The following is a 20,893-nucleotide window of genomic DNA, read 5'->3' as shown; positions in this document are numbered from 1 at the left end:
CCTTGAAGTTTCTTTTTTCATTTCTAACACTAGTTCAGGTCCTTGCTAATTTTTTTTTTTTTGCCTAGAACTTTGACTATTAGGTTAAGAATTTTTCACTTTATTCTGAAACTGCTGTTTGTTGGAGAGGGGAAGGTTGGGGCTAGGAAATGCCTCTGAGCATGAACTGGACTGAACAGAACAAAGGATGGTTTTAAGGGGTGGTGGGGTATAAGGTGGACTAGAGAATAGGAAGGTAAGTTAGCTTTTTGAGGCTAATCTCTCTAGTCTCATTATCCCTCCTAATATAATATAGATCCTAAGACACAGCTTTGATAATGTCTTATATCACAACCACCCTTTCAAACCTTGGAATTTCTCCTTTTACCACTCTACTTTCCCCACCACCTTGAGGTTCTAGTCAAAATGAACTACATGTTTTTCTTTAAAAATATCCTGGGGGCAGCTAGGTGGCACAGTGGATAAAGCACTGGCCCTGGATTCAGGAGGACCTGAGTTCAAATCCAGTCTCAGACACTTAACACTTACTAGCTGTGTGACCCTGGGCAAGTCACTTAACCCCCATTGCCCCCCCCCACACAAAAAAATTAAAAATATCCTGTGCTTTTTGGCCTTGGTGCTTTTATTCACACTGTTCTTTATCCCTAGTAGTTGGAGGGATATTTTTTCATTGAGCAAAGAAAGAACTTAGCAATTTTATCCTTATTGCAAAGGAATTTTTCCTGTTTGATACAAATTTTCTCTGTTCCTTAGGCTCATCACAAATTCTTATACCTGGAAGTGAGCAGTCTGGCCAAAGATCTGTTTCATCTTTAAAAAGGACGTTAGTCCTACTACATGCCAGTAAATATATATCTCCTCCCATATTCTAAAATATTTTTTCCTTCCACATAACTAGTCATATGTATAATGATACGTAAGGCAATACCAATTTCTCCCCATCTCTGACAGAGCAAGAATGGTTTAAATTCAGCTTTCTAGGTACTTTGGGACATCTGTGATTTCATCACTGTAGATATTCCTGCTGTCAGTATTAATCATGAACTTCTTTTATGTCCTTTCATCCTGAATTATTCTTGTTCATGATTTCCTCTAATCCATTCTAGGAGATCTTTAATAGATATTAAATTTCCTAAAGAATACTTCTATGTGAGTTCCAGGGAACTCATGATGGAAGAGGATCTCCAAATACAGGAAAAAAAAAAAAAAGAACTGCGGAGTATAGATGCTAAATGAACCATACTATTTCTTTTGTTTTTGATGCTGTTGTTTTTTTCTATTTTGAGGTTTTCCATCATTGCTCTGATCTTTTTCTCTTATAACATGACTAATGCAGAAATAGGATTAATGTTATTGTGTGTGTGTGTGTGTGTGTGTGTGTGTGTGTGTGTGTATATATAGGTTATATATATATATAACCTATATCAGATTACCTGCTGTCTAGGGGAGGGGGGAGGGAGGGAGAAAAATCTGAAATTGTAAAGCTTGTATAAACAAAGGTTGAGAACTATCTTTACATGTAACAGAAAAAAATACTTTATTAATTTTTAAAAAAAGAAAAAAAAAAGAGTACTTCTATGTTCTGCCCCTCCCTTTATTATTTTTTTAAAGTTTCAATGATAATATTCCCTATCAGTGTTTGCTATTCTTACTAGATGTTGAAAAGAACTCCTTTTCTGGTCATACATTTCTTTGATAGTTGCTTTTAATGCTAATTATCAGCAAGTTATTGGTAATATGTTATAGCTTGTTTGAAATAACTATGCAGTTAACTATTAGGTTATTTGCAATTTTAGGGTTTTCTGAGATCCTGTTATATTTCTACAAATTATGGAATACTGCATCAAGGGAATATTGGTATTAAAGAGATTAGCTTTTCAGGAGTCACCCATTTGGGATCCTATGTATTTAGAAAATCACAGCATTTTTAATGGTTCCTGTCTTTCATCTCTTCTTTATGTATTTAGTTAGGGTTTTTTGTTCTTCCTGATTTCATCTTTAAGTGCACTTAATACTTCCTATTATTTATTACAAGATGTTAGAACCTAAGTATGGCCATTCCACTACCATTACCTGCAAGAACAGATGCTAAATGATTAGTTCTGTTTCCAATCTGTTTATTGTCTTTCCTATTTTATCTTTAAATGCTCTTAGGAGAGTCTGATGGAATAATGCTGATTTGATTCAACATCATTCTCAAATCAAGTTCTTCTCCAATTGATTTTCTTTTTGCCCCCTTTGTATTATGAGGTGATAACGGTCGATCAAGCAACAAACATTTATCAAATACTATGTGCCAATCACTGTGATAAGCACTCAGGAGACAAAGAAAGGCAAAAATAGTTCCTACCCAGGAGAAACTTGCATTCTAATAGGAAAGACAAACAAGAAAATAAATACATGCAACATATCAGATGGGAAGGCAATCTCAGAGGGCATGGCACTGGCATTTGGGGTGGGGTGTGTCTGGGAAAGGATTCCTGCAGAAGGTAATATTTAAACTGAATTTTGAAGGAAGCCAGGGAAAGTATGAAGGCAAAGTAAGGAGGGAAAGCATTGCACTAGAGGGAGATGGCCAGTGCAAAAGCACAAATATGGTAAATGAAGTGTTATCTGTGAGGAACAGCAAATAAGGCCAGTATGGAAACATAGTAAAGTGTGTGGAGGGGAGAGTAAAATATAAGAAGACTGGAAAGGTAGGAAAGAGTCAGATTGTCAAGAGCTTTCAATGCGAAAGAACTTTATGTTTGATCCTGAACATGCTCAGACCCATACATTAGGAAAATCATTTTGGCAACTGAGTGGAAGGTGGATTGCACTGAGGAGAGACTTGAGGCATAGAGAGCAGTTAGAAAGCTATTGAAATAGTCAAGGTAAGTAAGAGGTGATGAAGGTCTGAACTAGGGTGGTAGCTGTTGTGAGTGGAAAGAAAAGGATGCATGTGAGGTATGTTATCAAGGTAGAAATAACAAGATTTGGCAATGTATTGGATACGTGGGGTGAATAAATAGTGGGGAGTTGCCAATACTGAGAATTTGAGCCTAGAAGCCTGGGTAGATTGTGCTGCATTTGGCAGTAGTAGTAAAGTTTGGAAAATGATTGGTTCAGGGAGAAAGAGGAGTTCTCTTTTTAGACATGTTGAATATGAGATGCTTGCAGGGAATCCAATTTGAGATTTGGACTGGATATATCAATTTGTGTATCATCTACATGAAGAAAATAATTGAACCCATGGGAATTAATGAGGTCCTTGGGCGAGAAAGTACAGAGGGAAAAGAGAAGAGAGCCCAGAACAGAGCACTGAAGCACAACCACAGTTAGTGGACGTGACATTGTTAAAGAGCCAACAGAGGAAACTGAGAAGGAATAGTCAGAAAGATAGGAGAATCAGGAGGAGAGCAGCGTCATGAAAACCTAGAGAGAAAATATCCAGGAGGAGAGATGCTTCATGATGTTACAGATAAGTTGAAAAGCATAAAGACTGAGAAAATATCATTTCATTTGACAATGTAGAGATGATTGGTAATTTTGTAGAGGTCAGTTTCTGTTGAAAGATGAATATGGAAACTAGGCTACAGAATTAAGAAGAAAGTGAGAGAAAAGGTAATGGATACTCCTAGTCTGGAGAGCTTTCTTTCTTTTTTTTTTTTTAGTGAGGCAATTGGGGTTAAGTGACTTGCCCAGGGTCACACAGCTTGTAAGTGTCAAGTGTCTAAGGCCGGATTTGAACTCGGGTACTCCTGAATCCAGGGCCGGTGCTTTATCCACTGTGCCACCTAGCTGCCCCCTGGAGAGCTTTCTTAAGAAATCTGGCTTGGGGGCAGCTAGGTGGTACAGTGGATAGAGCACTGGCCCTGGAGTCAGGAGTACCTGAGTTCAAATCCGGCCTCAGACACTTAACACTTACTAGCTGTGTGACCCTGGCCAAGTCACTTAACCCCCATTGCCTCACTTAAAAAAAAAAAAAGAAATCTGGCTAGGAATGGGAGGAGAGAAATAGGATGATAATTAGTAGGGACAGTTGGATCAAGGAAATTAAAAAAAAATTGGGGGTGGGACAGCTAGGTGGTACAGTGGATAAAGCACCAGCCCTGGATTCAGGAGGACCTGAGTTCAAATTTGATCTCAGATGCTTGACCCTTACTAGCTGTGTGACCCTGGGCAAGTCACTTAACCCTTGTTGCCCAGCAAAAAAACCCAAAACCAAAACAAACAAAAAAAATTGGGGAGGGGGGACAAGGGCAATGACTCACCCAGGGTCACACAGCTAGTAAGTGTCAAGTATCTGAGATCAGATTTGAACTCAAGTCCTCCTGAATCCAGGGTTGATGCTTTGTCCGCTGCACCACCTAGCTGCCCAAGGAAATTTTTTAAAGGGTAGAGGTGATATAGGAGTATTTCTAGGAAACAGGGAAACAGCCAGTAGACAGGGAAAGATTGAAGATCCGAGAGAATGGGGATGATAGTGGGGGCCATCTGCTGAAGAAGAGAGAGGATGGTATCAAGAGTACACCGAGAAGGGTTTGCCTTGGTAAAGAAGAGCCATATCTTCATGCAAGATAATATGGAAGAGATAATATTGGGAAAGATGTCCTAATTATATGAGTTAGGAGAGAAGGGTAGGCTTTTGGTGAATGGTCTCACTTTTTTCAGTGATGTGTGAAGCAAGGATCTCAGGAGAGATGGTATAGGGTAGGGTGGGGAGTGCCATGGGAGACTTGAGGAGAAATGAGAGAGAGTTTAGAATAGCTGCTTTCAAGAGTTGCACAGTGAACCAATTAGGGAGTAGTAGAATAATTTCATTCCTATAGTTGGGATCCAGTTGTGATTAAAAATTTGTAAATAGGACAGAAGGCAGGTAGATGGTGGTAGTAATCACAGGTTGGGTGTAATCACTTGTCAAGGTGTGATGGCAATAAGACAAAAGTGAAAGAAATTTAAGAATAGGGTATAGTATAGAGTTGTTATTTCACAAGTTGCCAAAATAGGGAAGGGGTGATGGGGGTAACTATTGAAGGAATGATCACCTGGGACAGAAATAGGGGTGGTGGTAGTGGAGGTCAAGGTAAGTAGAAAAAACAGAGACCATAAGGCATGGGGAAAGATGGAATGATAAAATATGATGGGTTAACTATTTGGAATTCACAAAAATCATAGTGGATAAACTGTGGTTGATGACAAGATCAAAGATATCAAAGATGATCAAATATAGTTTCTGTGTAGTGAATGTAGAGGAGTGGAATGTCATGGGAACTAAGTAGACTGAAGAATTAGGAAGAAATAGGAAGTTATGGCATTTGAAGGAGGATCAATATGAATATTGAAGTCCCTTAGTGTGGGGCATAAAGTGGAAAAGAGAGGTCAATAGATAATGGTCTCCTGGACTTGGATGGAATAATAGATTTAGATGGTGTGAACCTCAAAGGAGGAGTGGATGATGAATACTGGTGGTTGATAGTTTAGAAGTAGCATTGGAGAGTAAAAAAATCAGAGGAATGAGAGAACATTTAAAAATTCTGGAAAGAGTGGTGAGGGAAGAAGTCTTGAGGCAGCTAGGTATCAGTCAGTCAGAAGATGAAGTGAAAAATAAAGAGGTTCAAAATAAAAGAAAGTTTGTTAATTATGGTAAAGATGTTCAATAGGCCACAGTGGAAGGAGAAGGCAAATCTGGAGCAGGACATTGTGTGTGGGGTAGGGTTGAAGTGAATAGAAGTAAGGAAGTTGGAGATGGGGCTTGAGGTTTGTACATTTGGAGCCCAAGGTTCACCCTGGAATAGAGAGAAGATGAGAGGATGAGAATATGCTAACCAAGAGAGAATGAGTTCCCTCTCCCCATCCCTCACCAGTCAGTCAATAAACATTTATTAAGCACCTACTATATGTCAGGTACTGTGCTAAATGCTGGTGATACAAAAAGAGGCAAAAAACAGTCCCTCCTCTCAAGGAGCTCATCTTCTAATGGGGGAGACAACATACAAACATATATTTACAAACTATATATGGGATAAATAGGAAATAATTAATAGAGGGAAGACACTAGAATTAAGAGGGGTTGGGAAAGGCATCCATTAGAAGATGGTATTTTAGTTGGGATTTAAAGGAATCGAGTAGGTTGAGATAAGGAAGAAGAACATTCCAGGCATGGGGGAAAACCAGAGAAAATCCCTGTAGCAAAGAAATAGAGATTTTTTGTTTGTGAGACCACAAGGAGGGCAATGCCACTAGATTGAAGAGTGTATGCTGGGGAGCAAGATGTTAAGAAGACTGGAAAGTTGAGAGCCTAGGTTATGAAGGACTTTGAATACCAAACAATAGGAGCCAGTGAAGTTTATTGACATTGTTGGACATGCACTTTAGGAAAATCATTTTGGTGGCTAAATGGCAGGTGGATTGGAATGGGGAGAGACTTGAAGCAGGCAAACCCACTAATAGGCTATTGTAATAGTTCAGGCAAACTATGATGAGGGACTGCACTAGAGTGGTGGCAGTGTCAGAAGAGAGAAGGTATATTGGTATCAAAAGAGATGTTGCAAAGGTGAAACCAACAGGCCTTGACAACAGATTGACTATGGGGGTGGGGTAGAGTGAAGGGTCAAGAGTGACTGTTTTCTATCCTGAAGGACTAAGAGGATGGCATTGCCCTCTATAGTAATAAGGAAAGTATGAGGGGGTGAGGGTTTAGAGGGAAAGATTTAAGGTGTCTACTGGACATCCATTCTGAGATGTCTGAAAGGCCATTGGAGATGCAAGATTGGAGGTCAGCAGAGAGGCTGGGTCAGGATAGGTACATCTGAGAATTATCAGCATAGAGATGGTAATTTAATCCATGAGATTACCAAATGAAGTACTATAGAGTAAGAAGAAAAGAGAACCCAGGATATATCCTTTTAGGACACCTATAGTTAAGGTATGATCTGCATAAGGATTCACCAAAGGAGAATGAGGAGCAGTCAGATAGGTAGGAGGAGAACCAAAAACCTAGAGAGAAGAGAGTATCAAAGAGTGATCAACATCTTTAAATACTTCAGAGAGGTCAAGGAGAGTGAGAATTGAAAAAAGGCCATTGAACAACATTGAACCCTCCTTTGTAAATAGTTAAACAAAACCAACTAAGATGGAGACCATATCTGAAAGAGTGTGCAGCATTCCATACCTGCAGTTCCCTTCCTTTCTTTCAAGAGAAAAGAAGCTTGCCTCATCTTTTCTCCTACATAGAGACTATTGAATATCTTTCAACATAATTTTTGGTTTACTTTAGATGATCTTGTTAAGTTCTTTGCAGAGAATAAATTAGTAGAGAAATTTGACAATGAATATTGTCTTTGAAAGTAAAGTTACCTTAATGATCATCTTTTTGCCAATATGTTCCTGAGCACAGAAAAGTTTGATGATCAAGTTGCCTTCAAGTGCACAATGAACTACACCTCCATTTATCTCTCCAAGGAGAACACTCGGACTTTCACTTAGCAGCAACTATTTTGCATCTTCTAGCTTAATTTATAATAACATAGGAGGCAGCATAAACCAGGTGAGTCAAAGTCCCTGCCTCCATCTCAACATAACCTCTACCTCAACATAATCTCTACCTCAACATCACCTCCCCTGAGAACCTGATGGAAATAGAACAGGACCCTGAACCCAGGGGTTCTGGGAAGAGTAGTGCTTACCCGTCCTTCAGGCCACCAGCCATGCTTCCAGCCTAGCTCTCACAACTATCACTGGGAGAACAATTCCCATGGCCCACATTTTCACTAATACCAACCACCATAAATGGGCAGGTAAGCAAAGAGCCCTGGAAATTGCAAAGCCCTCAGACCACAAATCCTGTTTCTATCATAGTCTGAATAGCCATCATTCTGGGGAGCAACCCTATGGAGGTGTGACCTGGCAACTGCATCTTCAGGTTCTAAAGCCCCTGCCTTTTCAGAAACCACAACTGAAACCCAAAAAAGAGAGTTCGTGACTTTAAAATTCTTGGAACTATCAAATGATTTAAAAAATCAGAAGTAGATCATGGTTTTATCAGTGGAAACAACATTAAAGAAGATGCATTATCATCCACTTTGTTACTGTACCCTAAGATTCATGGGACCTTTTCTCTGACACAACTGAAACCTCCTATATGTGCTGTCTTCCCCTATCAGAGTGAGCTCTTAGAGATCAGGGACTATCTCTGTTTTTCTGTTTTTTTATCCCCAGCATTCACCATAGTGCTTTGCATATAGCAAGGACTTAATGAATGTTTTTTCCCCATTCATTCATATATTTGATCCAATCCATACATGAAAGGAAAGTCCATTGTAACATTTCCAGCAAGTGATTGTCCAGTAATCTGCTTGAAGACCTTCAAAGAGGGGAAACCCACCGCCTTCCCCCCGCCTCTCTTTCTAGGGCAGTGAAGGTTAAGTGACTTGTCCAGGGTTACACAGCTAATAAGCATCAAGTGTCTGAGGCCAGATTTGAACTCAGGTCCTCCTGAATCCAGTACTGGTGCTTTATCCATTGTGCCACTAAGCTGCCCCAACCTACCACCTTTCTAGGCAGTCCTTTCCACTTTTGAATAGTTTTAATTGTTCTGAAGTTTTCCTAATATAAGTCTAATTTTGGCTCTTTGTAACTTCCACTCAATGCTGCTTATTTGGCCCTTTGACAAAACATTAGTTCTTTGGGTAATTGTTTCACCAGTTTCACCTGGGATATTTTTAGTTAGTCTGGTCTCTGGTCTGATAGTCTTTATTATTCTGTGACCTATTGACTTAATTCCTTATACCAATACCAGTTGATGTTATGGCCTGATAATACACCTCATTAGAACTATAATCTTGCCTTCATAAACTTGAACTTGTAGAGAGTTTGGGCTGGTTAGTATTGTTACTATTCTTTGGAGGTATATCTGTTGTCTAGGAGTCCCTTTGACTGAAGTGCTTGTTAGAAAAGGTATGACCTTTAGGTTTGATTCTTTCCTATTGTTTGAACTAGTTATTGGGGCATAGTATGTAATGTCTTTTTCATTTGAACTTCAATTTCAATTGAATTCTTTTGCTTACAGTCCAAAGAGATGAATAACCATCAGTTTCTACTTGTTCATCAGGGAGTCCAACTAATTTACCTATCAGTGGTAAGTGATGACAATGGATTGTTTTTGTGGAGCACCTACTAGACTCTGGCAAGTTGCTCCATCCCTTCAAAACTAAACATAGAATATCTTTCCATGAGTCTGCTTACTTGTGTGTTCCATGAATACCAAGATTGCACAGCAGACCTCTATTACTTTGTATTAACAATGGCCTCAGGTATCACAATTTTATTTATTTCAGTCTTCTGGGCTAATGTTGTATCTAGGTGATAAGCAACTTTCTTTAGTTTCTCTCTTAGTCAAGAGATGTACTGGTTGTGAGTTTCTGCAGTCTTTTCATGTTTTTAAGAGACTCAAAACCACAAATTAATAGGTGGGTGTGGCTCATGTCCGAATAGCAGTAAATATGGTACAAAACTAGTAGTATCAGTCAGTCAACAAACATTTGTTAAGTGCCTACTCTGCCATATTCCAGATGCTGTGCTATTATTTGGGATGCCAAGAAAGGCAAAAGACAGTCCCACCTCTCAAGTTGCTTAACAATCTAATGGGGAAGAATGCCTAGCATCATTTCTGGTGGAGTTGGTGTGTACTAGGAAAACCAAATATTTAGATCCATAAATATTTTTATTCAGATTTTATTACAGCTAATATGCTTATAAGTGTGTGGTTGAAATGTTCAGGTTGTAGGTGCCCCTTAGGGTGGCAAAGCTAACATTTCCTTGAACAATGTACTTTCAAAGTCTCTGCCTAAGTTGAAATAGATCTTGGTAGGAAGTTCATATACTGAGAAATATTTAATCTTTCCTCTTTATGACAACCCCTCAAATACTTGAAGACAGCTATTACATCTCCACTGCATCTTCTTTTCTCCAGGTTAAACATGTCTAATTCCTTCAATTGATCCTCATATGTCAGGGACTCAAGAACTTTCACCATCCTGGTTGTCTTCCTTTGGGCATTCTCTAGCTTATCAGTGCCCTTCTTAATTCATGATGCCCACAACTGAATAGAATATTCCATGTGGTGTCTAAGGACAGGGTACAGTGGGACTATCACATCTCTATTCCTGGAAGCTATCCCTTTCTTAATGTTTTAGGTTTTTTAGCTGCCAAATCACATTGCTGCTTTCAGTCCACTAAAATCCTAAGATCATTTTCAGAACAACTTTTCTCTATTTAGGTCTCTCTGATATTATATTTGTCAAGGAGATTTTTGCATCCAAGCTTTAGTTTTATACTTTAAATTTATTCTTATTTAATATTATCTTCTTAGAATCAACCCAATGCTCAAGCCTACCAAGATCCTTTTGGATCCTCATTCTGTTATCCACTGTGTTAGCTATCTCAGCTTTGTGTTAATTGAAAATATGATAAGCATACCATCTATGTCTCTAGCCAAATCATTGATAAAAAACGTTAAACAACAAAGGTCTAAGTACAGATCCCTGGAATACTCCACTGGAAGCCTCCTGCCATGTTGACATTGCATCATTAATAACTTCTTTAATCCAGGCATACTACCAGTTCTGAATTAGCCTGATTATATTTGAGTTTAATTCATATCTCTCTTCCTCTGAGAATAGCATGACACATATTATCAAAAGCTTTACTAAAATTTTGGTAACCTATAATTACAGCATTGTCCTCAGTTGCTAGTTTAATAATCCTATAAAAAAGTAAAGGAAGTTAGATTATTATGACCTGTTCTTGATGAAACCATTCTGAATCTTTTGTAAATGTCTGCCAATCTTTTCTTTAATGATCCTAGGAATTGAAGTCAAGTTCACTGGCTTATAGTTTAAAGAATCTCTTCTCTTGTTTTTGAAAATTGGGAAAACACTTGCCCTTTTTCATTCTTATGGTACCCTTGTTTTCCGTGAGCTTTTACACATTGCTGACAGTGGCTCAGCCATCACACCTGCCAGTTTTGTTAGCACCCAAAGATGTAGTTAATATGGTTCATGTGAGTTGAATTCATAAAAGACAACTGGATGCCAGCTCACTATCTCTTTACTTAACTTGGGTATCAGCTCCTTGTTAGTAATTTTTTTGGTCATTTCCAGGATAAAGGTCATTTTCCTTTGTAGAGAAAACAAACACAATAAAGAATTGAACAGTTTGGCCTTTTCTCCATTTACATCATCCCGCTAACCCAAATATACATCTTTGATCTTCCTTTTTCAACCAATATAACTAAAACTATAAAACTTCACCCTTTCCCCCTTGACTTGCTTTACCAGCCTCACCTCAATTCTGAGCTTTCCTGACACATTTTTTTACTGTGCCATTTCATGATTCATTCTTTGTTACCTACCTTTGTTTCCATTTTCTGCACATTTCTTTTATAAATCTAAGTTGGTTGGTGAATACCTTGTATATTCATACCAGTTTCTTCAGACAAATCCCATTTTCTCTTCTCATTGGGATTGTTTCTCTTTTCATTAGCATTGTTATCCTTTGTGTCTTTGGAATTTCGTCCTTGAGCATCTCTCATTCCTTTTGGGCTGACTTCCCTAAAGCATTTTAGTCCATGGGATCCTACTTGTCTTTTGAAATGACCTTTCCTGTAAACTAGAGGCACATATAAGACCACCCAGATTCCCTATTTTTCTCTATTACAAACCCTAGGAGGGAGTGGTCATTTTCCTCCTAAGATTCTCATCATTTTCAACTCAACAACTAGTTCCTCTCTATTAGTGAAAATCAGACCCAGGGCAATGTCAATGTGGGTGTGGTTTAATTCCTCTAGTAGTATGCTACCTCATTGGTGGCTGGGAAAGTTCTTACACTGGATATCAGGCCAGCAAAGTAAGTGCCATATGTTTCATCATCATCATCATCATAAATCAATCCTTATCAATCAATTTTCATCTTCAATGATCATCAATACATCAATGATCATCAATACATCAATCCTCCTTCTCCTGTTACATTGCTCTTGCCTCTGCTTCAAAATTTTTTTCACAGTTACTATTGCTAACTGTGTTTTCCATTCTATTCCCTCCCCATATTTACTTTATTTTCTATCTTCTTTCACCCTATTCCCTCCTCAAAAGTGTTTTGTTTCTGACTGCCCCCTCCCCAAATCTCTTTCACCCCTCCCCCATTATCCCCTTCCCTTCCTACCTTCCTGAAGGGTTAAATAGATTACTCTATCTAATTGAGTGTGTATATTATTCTCTTGAGTCAATTCTGATAAGAGTAAGGCTCATTCACTCCCCCACAGCTCTCTCATATTCCCCTCCACTCCATAAGCTTTTTCTTGCTTCTTTTATGTGAGAAATTTTACTCCATTCCACCTCTCCCTTTCTCTTCCTCCCAGTGTATTCCTTTATCACCCCTTAATTTAAATTTTTAAAAGATATCATTCCTTCATATTCTTTTTTATTTTTATTGATTTTTAATTTTTAAATTCTTTTTTATTCCTTCATATTCAACTTACACCTGTGCCTTCTGTCTAAATATACTCTATCCACCTGCCCTAATAATGAGAAAGTTCATATCAGTTACAAGTATCATCTTTTCATGTAGGAATGTAAACAGTTTAACCTTTTAATATTCCATATGATTCTTTTTTCCTTTTTATGCTTCTCTAGGATCTTGTATTTGAAAGTCAAATTTTCTATTCAGCTCAGGTCTTTTCATCAAGAATGGCTGATAGTCCTCTTTTTTATTGAAGTCCCATTTTTACCCCTGAAGGATTATACACAGTTTTTCTGGGTAGGTGATTCTTGGTTGTAATCCCGGTTCCTTTGCCTTCCAGAGTATGATATCCCAAGCCCTTCCATCCTTTAATGTAGAAGTTTCTAGATCTTGTGTTATCCTGACTGTGGCTTCACCATACTTGAATTATTTCTTTATGGCTGCTTTCAATATTTTCTCCTTGACCTGGGAGCTCTGGAATTTGGCTGTAATATTCCTAGGGGTTTTAATTTTGGGATCTCTTTCAGGAGGTGATTGGCAGATTCTTTCAATTTCTATTTTACCTTCTGCTTCTAGAATATCAGTGTAATTTTCCCTGACAATTTCTTGGAAGATGATGTCTAAGCTCTTTCTTTGATCATGGCTTTCAGGTGGTCCAATAATTTTCAAATTATCTCTCCTGGATCTATCTTCCAGGTCAGCTGTTTTTCCAAGGAGATATTTTACATTGCCCTCTATTTTTTCATTCTTTTGGGTTTGCATTATTGTGTCTTGATTTCTCATAAAGTCATTGCTTCCATTTGCTAAATTCTAATTCTTAAACAATTATTTTCTTCAGACAGCTTTTGTGTCTCCTTTTCCATTTGGCTTTTAAAGCTGTTGACTCTTTTCATGACCCTCTTGCATCAGTCTCATTTCTCTTTCCATTTTTTCCTCTACCTCTCTTACCTTATCTTCAAAGTCCTTTTTGAGCACTTCCATGGCCTGAGACCAATTCATATTTTTCTTGGAAGCTTTGGATGTAGGAGCTTTGATTTTGTTATCTTCTTCTCAGGGTGTATTTTAATCTTTCTTGTCACCAAAGAAACTTTCTAGTGTCTGCATTTTTTTCTGTCTGCTCATTTTTCCCAGCCTATTTCTTGACTTTTAACTCCTTCATAAAGTGGGGCACTGCTTCCAGGGCACACTGTCCCAATCTTCATGGGGTCCCAGGTGGTATGATTTAAGGAGAAGCATGTTCTACACCCCCTGGCCTTTGCTCTGGTATGTAAGTAACCCAGGAACAGAATTCTCTTTCATTGTGGTTGCAAGCTCTGTGGTGCATGTGCCCCTCCCCTACCTGGGCCTCCACTCAAGACTACCTCCTGGTTCTAAGCATGGACAACACCTCAGTGCCAGCAGAGACCCCTGCAACCTCCCCCCCTCCCCCGCCCCCATCCCAGCTAACTACTCTACACCCTCACCTGTCTGTGAGCTGAATTTCAGAAGTAGCTGGGCCTCAGCTGATTCTAAGGCTCTGGAGGTCTAATTCTCTGGGGCTGGGGCTGGGGCTGCACAGTGTGACCCACGTCTGCACATCAGGTCTCCACTCTCACTTTGGTACAACAGTTCTTTCCTACCAATCTTCTACATCATCTTTGAAAATGATCTCACCCCATCCTTTTGTGGGTTCTGCTGCTCCATGAATTGTCTTATGGCATTATTTGAAGGTATTTGGAGGGATCTGGGGGAGAGCGCTAAGGATCACTGCCTGTCCTCCACCATCTTTACTCTACTCAGGAATATCTCCAATTAATTTTTAATCTATCTTTTTCTTGCCATTTGTTGAATGTAATTTTTTTGCATTATGATCTGAAAAGAATTCATTTACTATTTCTGCCTTTCTACATTTGATTTTGAGGGTTTTATGTCCTAATACATGGTCAATTTTTGCATAGGTGTCATGTGCTGCAAGAAAAAGGTATATTCCTTTCTGTTCCCATTGGGTTTTCTCCAAAGGTCTGTCATATCTAACTTTTCTAATATTCTGTTTACCTCCTTAGTTTCTTTCTTGTTTATTTTTTGGTTGGATTTATTGAGTTCTGTGAAGGGACAGTTGAGGTCCCCCACTAGTGGGGTTTTGTTATCTATTTCTTCCTGTAACTTACTTAACTTCTTCTTTAAGAATTTGGATGATATACTAGTTGGTGCATATGTTTAGTATTGATATTACTTCATTGTCTATGGTACTTTTTAGCAAGTTGTAGTTTCCTTCCTTATCTCTTTTAATTAGGTCTATTTTTGCTTTTACTTTGAGATCAAGATTGCTACCCCTGCTTTATTTTTTAACTTCAACTGAAGCATAATAGATTCTGCTCCAGTTTCTTACCCTTACTCTGTATGTGTCTCTCTGCTTCAAGTGTATTTCTTGTAAAAAAAACCCAACCATATTGTGGAATTCCGGTTTTTGATCTATTATGCTATCTACTTCAGTTTTATGGGAGAATTCATCCCATTCACATTCACAGTTATGATTATTGTGTATTTCCCTCCATCCTATTTTTCCTCCTGTTTGTCCTTTCTCTTCTTTCACCCCTTCCCTTTTTACCAGTGTTTTGCTTTTGCATCTGTCTACCACTTCCTCCAAGCTGCCCTCCTTTCTGTAAGTACCCCCCTACCTTTACTTAGTCTCTTCCCCTTCCACTTCCATGTGGGGTAAGATAGATTTCTATATTCAACTGATTGTGTATATTATTCCCTTTTTGAGCCAGTACTGATGAAAATAATGTTCAAGCAATGCCCATCGCCCACTCTCCCATCTTCCCCTCTACTCTAATAGGTTTTTATGCCTCTTCATGTGAAATAATTTACCCCATTCTACCTCTCCCTTCCTTTTGTACCCAGTGTACTCCTCTTTTTCATCCCTTAATTATTTTTGTCATTCCCTCAAATTTCCCTTATACCCATATCCTCTGTCTATGTATATTCCTTCTAGCTGTACTATTAGTGAAACAATTTTAAGAATAACAAGTATCATTTTCCTATATGAGGATATAAACAGTTTAGCTCTCTTTAATCCCTTATGTTTTCTTTTCAAAGGTTGGCCCTTTCACAGTGGACATTTACTTGTTCAATGTTTTTGTCAGCGAAACAGTTTGGCACCCCAATCTAATCAAGAGTGTGTGTTTTTAAAAAGCTACTTGAGGGGCAGCTAGGTGGCACAGTGGATTGAGCACCGGCCCTGGAGTCAGGAGTACCTGAGTTCAAATTCGGCCTCAGATGCTTAACACTTACTAGCTGTGTGACCCTGGGCAAGTCACTTAACCCCAATTGCCTCACTAAAAAAAAAAAAAAAAGCTACTTGAAACAACACTTTTGGGGAACAATGTTCCATGTTGAGTTTAGGGATGGCTTCATGTGGTTCTTTAGAGTTTTGTATGTGAAACTACAAAGTTTCAAGTTACATTTACTTTAGGGAAAAAGAAAATACCATTATTTAATAATTTAATAATATTGATGTTTTGGTTTAAATAATGTTATATCTTTTAAAATAGACACATAATAATGTAAGCATTTGATAGTTTTATTCATCATAATAAATGGATCTCTATCAGTTTTCTGTACACTTGGTAAGCATTCAATGAATTAGTTTGGTTTTTTTTTTTTTTTTTTTGGTGGGGAGAAATGGTGGATCTTGGTTGTGACAGTAAAATTATGACTCCTATCTATGGAGAGGTCAGTCCTGGGCTAGTCATTGGTATGTCTGTGTATTAACAACTGCTTGAAGTTCACTATTTCTGAAACAAGTTTGCTATTGCTTTTAAATACACATAATTCAGCAGGAGGTAGAATTTGATCCCTACCTTGTAATCTATGTGGCATTTCCATTAAGAAGAATGTGCTTGCTAAGAGACTGCAGCTGTTAGTGTATTAATGGAAATCTAATGGAGTGCCTAGGCAGGCAGCCAATAAATTAACAGGATTAGGTTCTAGTAGGTGTCTCACTCAGACACAAACTGAGAAGGGAGAAGAAAGGTCTTTAATTTCTATACTATATACTATTCTTTCTCTTTTCCCAGAGGCCTTGAGCACTTGGCAGGTCTGTATTGAATAGCCTTATGGAGTTGGCTAAATGAACTTTTACTGTGTTGATAAATATATTTAATACTTGATGTTTATAAAAATAGAATAGGATTTCCTCCAGTTTCATTCAGAATATTAGACATTGACAACCTCTTTAGAGAACCATTACTAAAGAGAGAGATAAAAAGAGGCTTTGTTTAGAAAACCTGACTCATGGACTTCTGGAGAAGTCCATAGGGCAATTACAGATTTAGTAATGAATCTGAAATGAAGATAGCATAGGATTATTAAAATGGATCATTATTAACAAGATAATCTTCATAGGAAATCCTATGGTTACTGAGGCTATCTTATCATTCTACTTTTAGAACTATGCTGTGTGGAGAGTCAGGCAAAATAACCAACCCACTTCTAACTTTAGTATGGAAAAAATAATTTAAAATACTTAATGCTTGGGTGAAAAAATAAGGAGTTAGCAAAAGTCCCAAGTTATGAGTGGATTCATAGGTTTTCCTTTATGGCACATATATTTTTTTAAAAAGACTCAGTTAAATGTCATTATTCTTGCTATTTATTTTCCTTTAATTAGTTTTTCCTAAAATCTTTTTGAATCATGAAAACATCCCCATTGAGTATTATGTAAATAACAGACATTCTGTACTTTAAAGTTTGTAGAGTACTTTTAATAGAGTTTCATTTGAGCTTTATACCAGCCCTGTGAAACAGGTACTGTAGATATTATCCCTTCTTTACATATGAAGAAACTGAAGTTGTAAGAGATTGTGACATGTCCATAGTCAGACAAAATCAGAGGCAGGATTTGAACTCAGGTTATCCTAAGTTCAAGTCCAACATGCTATGTACTGAACCACCAAGAAGTGTATGTATATGTATATATGTTGTGTGTGTGTGTGTGTATATCTATATAGATATACATATATGTATATAAATACACACATAAGTGCTTTGTTGTTGTTTTGGGTGTTGTTTTAGTCCTAAAGGGCTGTCTGTAAGGAAATACTTTTATTTTTTAGGTTGAAATATTAATACATCATTATGTATATATTACACATATATATAGTTTATACATAACAAATAAAAAGCTGAACTTGGCCATGGTCAGGAAGATTTGGGTTCAAGTCCTACCTCTCATGTGTACTAATTATTGTGACCATGTGCAAGTCTTTTAACTTCTCAGTGCCCCAGACAACTGATACAGGTGAGCTATCCAGAACAAACAACTGTCAACTATAATAATTTGTTTGAATTAGTTTTGTTATTATGCTAGTATTCTGCATTGATAAATGATGTTTGAGAATTTTATAATTCCAGAAGAAAGTTTAGTCAGTATTTTGGTAAGACTGCAGTAATAAAGGAATGAGATCCTATCCTTAAGTGTGGAAGTAATAAATATCCCTTACAATAGAAATGTAGATACGAACTTAAGGTTCTATGTTACTTTCCAATGCCAACTATTTTTTCTGTTTAGTCTTTAGTCATTACACACACCTACAGATATATAAAGCTTTACATTGCATATGTCACACACATCACTCATCTTTTAAAATCATCCTCTTCCTCCAAGAATTTTGTAAGCTGTTGAATTAATGAATCTAACTCCTTTTTTTCCTGTGGATTGAAATGAGGCAGACTTTTAGCTTCAGAGCTGAAAAACACAAAACAGATACAGGGAAAGAAGCATTAAGTTGTAGCTTCAGACGCTGGTTGTAACTTTAGGCTATGTGAATCAGACTGCCTGAGCTGTTGTCAGGGTCCTTGGTTATTTAGTCATTGTGTATTTTTGTGCATATGAATGCAATATAACCCCAGATTTCAATTTGTTAGGTCATTGTTTGGACATAGGTTTAGAGAAATTATTTTGAAGGGCTGTCCCTTTGTGAAAGTAATCCATTGGTCTTGGTGTTCATATTTTAATTTGGGACCTCAAATGTTTATCTGGAGAGTTCATTCTTTGAATCTTTATGTTTTAAAATTGGTCAGCATGAAATAGCATAAAGTAGTAACAGAATGAACCCTACACTAAAAAAATAGGGCACTTGATTTCTAGCTCTTAAACTACAACTTAAAAGTTATATACTAAGTATTTTTATGTACATGTGTATGCATATGCATATAAATGTATACACATTTATCTATATCCATTCCACTTTGGAAAAGTCATCTCTTATTTGTAAAATAGAAGGTGAACACCTCACATGCCTGAGGGTAGATAGTTGACCAGATGCTTCTTTCCTTCCTTCTGTTCTTTTATTCCTTTTCTTCCTCCCCCCTTCCTTTCTTCCATCCATTGACTTCTTTTTATTATTAAAAATGAACTCACATTTAATTTTCTCTTTCTTTCCTCCAATAGAAAAAGAATAAACCCTTGTAAGAAATGTGCATAATCAAGGAAAACAAATTCCCATGTTGGCCATATCCAAGTGTTTGCCTTGTTCTGCATCTTGAGTCTATCACCTTTCTGTCATAGGGTGGATGGCATGCATTCTTATTGGTCCTCTGGAATCACGGTTGATCATTGCATTGATCAGAGTGTTTAAGTCTTTCAAAGTTGTTTGTCTCTACAATGTTGTTGCTATATAAGTTGTTCTTCTGGTTTTTGGAATTGTTATTTAGTTTCCAGTTAATTTTAATCATTTCTACAGTGTCCCTTTGTTGAATATAATATTTATTGCATTATGTTCAGTAAATTATATGGTTAATATGTCTACTTTTCTGGAAATGTTTGTGAGTTTTTTATGGTAAATTTTTGTAAAGGTACCACACATAACTGGGAAATATATATGCTTTTTTCCTATTCCCATTCAGTAATTGACAAAGATTTATCATATCTAGCTTTTCTAAAATTCTTTTCAGATCCTTTCTTTTTTTTGGTGGGGTAATATTTATCTACCTCTAAAAAGTGGTACATTGAGGCCCTCTGCTGCTATAATTTTACTGCCTATTTCTCCTTGCTAACCCATCTAGCTTTTCCTTTAAGTATTTAGATGCCATGCCATTCAGTGCATACTTGTTAAGTATGGATATTGGTTCATTGTCTATGGTATCTTATAACATAGTTTCCCTCTTTATTTTTTAAATCAAGTCTATTTTTGCTATTGCATTGTCTTAGATCCTTATTGCTACCTTTGCTTTTTTGAGTCCAGTTGAAGCATAATAGATTTTGCTTCAACCCCTTATTTTGACTGTGTGAGTCTTTATGTTTCAAATGTGTTTGTTGTCAGATTCTGCTTTCTAATCAATTCTGCTGTTTTCTTCTGTTTTATGATGGAATTCATCCCATTCACATTCACAGTGATGAGTATTAATTATGTCTTTTCCTCTTTCCTTTGCTTTTATACAACTTCCTATCTTTTGTTCTCTATCTCCTCTTTACAAAGAAGAGAATGGTGAGAAGAGGGAGTATGCTTGGCCCAGTTCTCTATGCTTCATGCAATCCGTTTCTGCTTTCCTGTCAATCTTGTTTTCTCCTTTCCCAAATCATAGGTTCTTACCCTTTCTTTCCTTTTACAGCCCATTTTATGACTTACCCTTTGAGGTTAGCATTTGTTTTGTTACTAAACCCTCCTCTTATTCCTTACTTCTTCCCACTCCTTCATGATTTACCATTGATTCAAATGTATTTCTAAAACAAACACTGTGTGTGTGTGTGTGTGTGTGTGTGTGTGTTTCTACCTTCTTTTGACTGGGTTAGATGAATGTGAATCACCCATATCACTTCCTCCTTGTTTTTATAGTCATCTACTTGCACACCCTAATTATGTGAGAGAAGTTCTCTTACCCTTATTCCCCCTTCATTTCTGTTGTTGTTGTTGTTCAGTCAAGTCCAAATCTTTATGACTTTGGTTTTTGGGCGGGGGTTCTTGATAAAGATATTGGAGTGGTTTGCCATTTCCTTCTCCAGTTCATTTTACATATGAGGAAACTGAGGCAAACACCTTATGTGACTTGTACTTGAGTCACACAGCTAGTAAGTGTCTGAGGCCAGATTTGAACTGAGGAAGATGAGTCTTTCTGATTCTAGGCCCAGAGCTCTATCTACTGTGCCACCTAGTTTTCATCTCTGGGTTATTCCTTTTCCCCTCCCTTTCCTGTCTTGTAAGATAATTTAAAACATAACAAAACCACTCCCAGGTCCTCTGTTTTTTTCCTCTAGTTCTTTGAATATTTCTTATTGTCTGATGGAGTCATAACTTGTGTTTAGGCTATTCTAAATTTTTTTTTTTGGTGAGGCAATTGGGGTAAAGTGACTTGCCCAGAGTCACACATCTAGTAAGTGTCAAGTGTCTGAGGCTGGATTTGAACTCAGGTC

Source organism: Dromiciops gliroides, chromosome 3, assembly GCF_019393635.1.
Source record: "Dromiciops gliroides isolate mDroGli1 chromosome 3, mDroGli1.pri, whole genome shotgun sequence".
NCBI lineage: Eukaryota > Metazoa > Chordata > Mammalia > Microbiotheria > Microbiotheriidae > Dromiciops > Dromiciops gliroides.
This window is presented reverse-complemented; position numbering follows the sequence as displayed.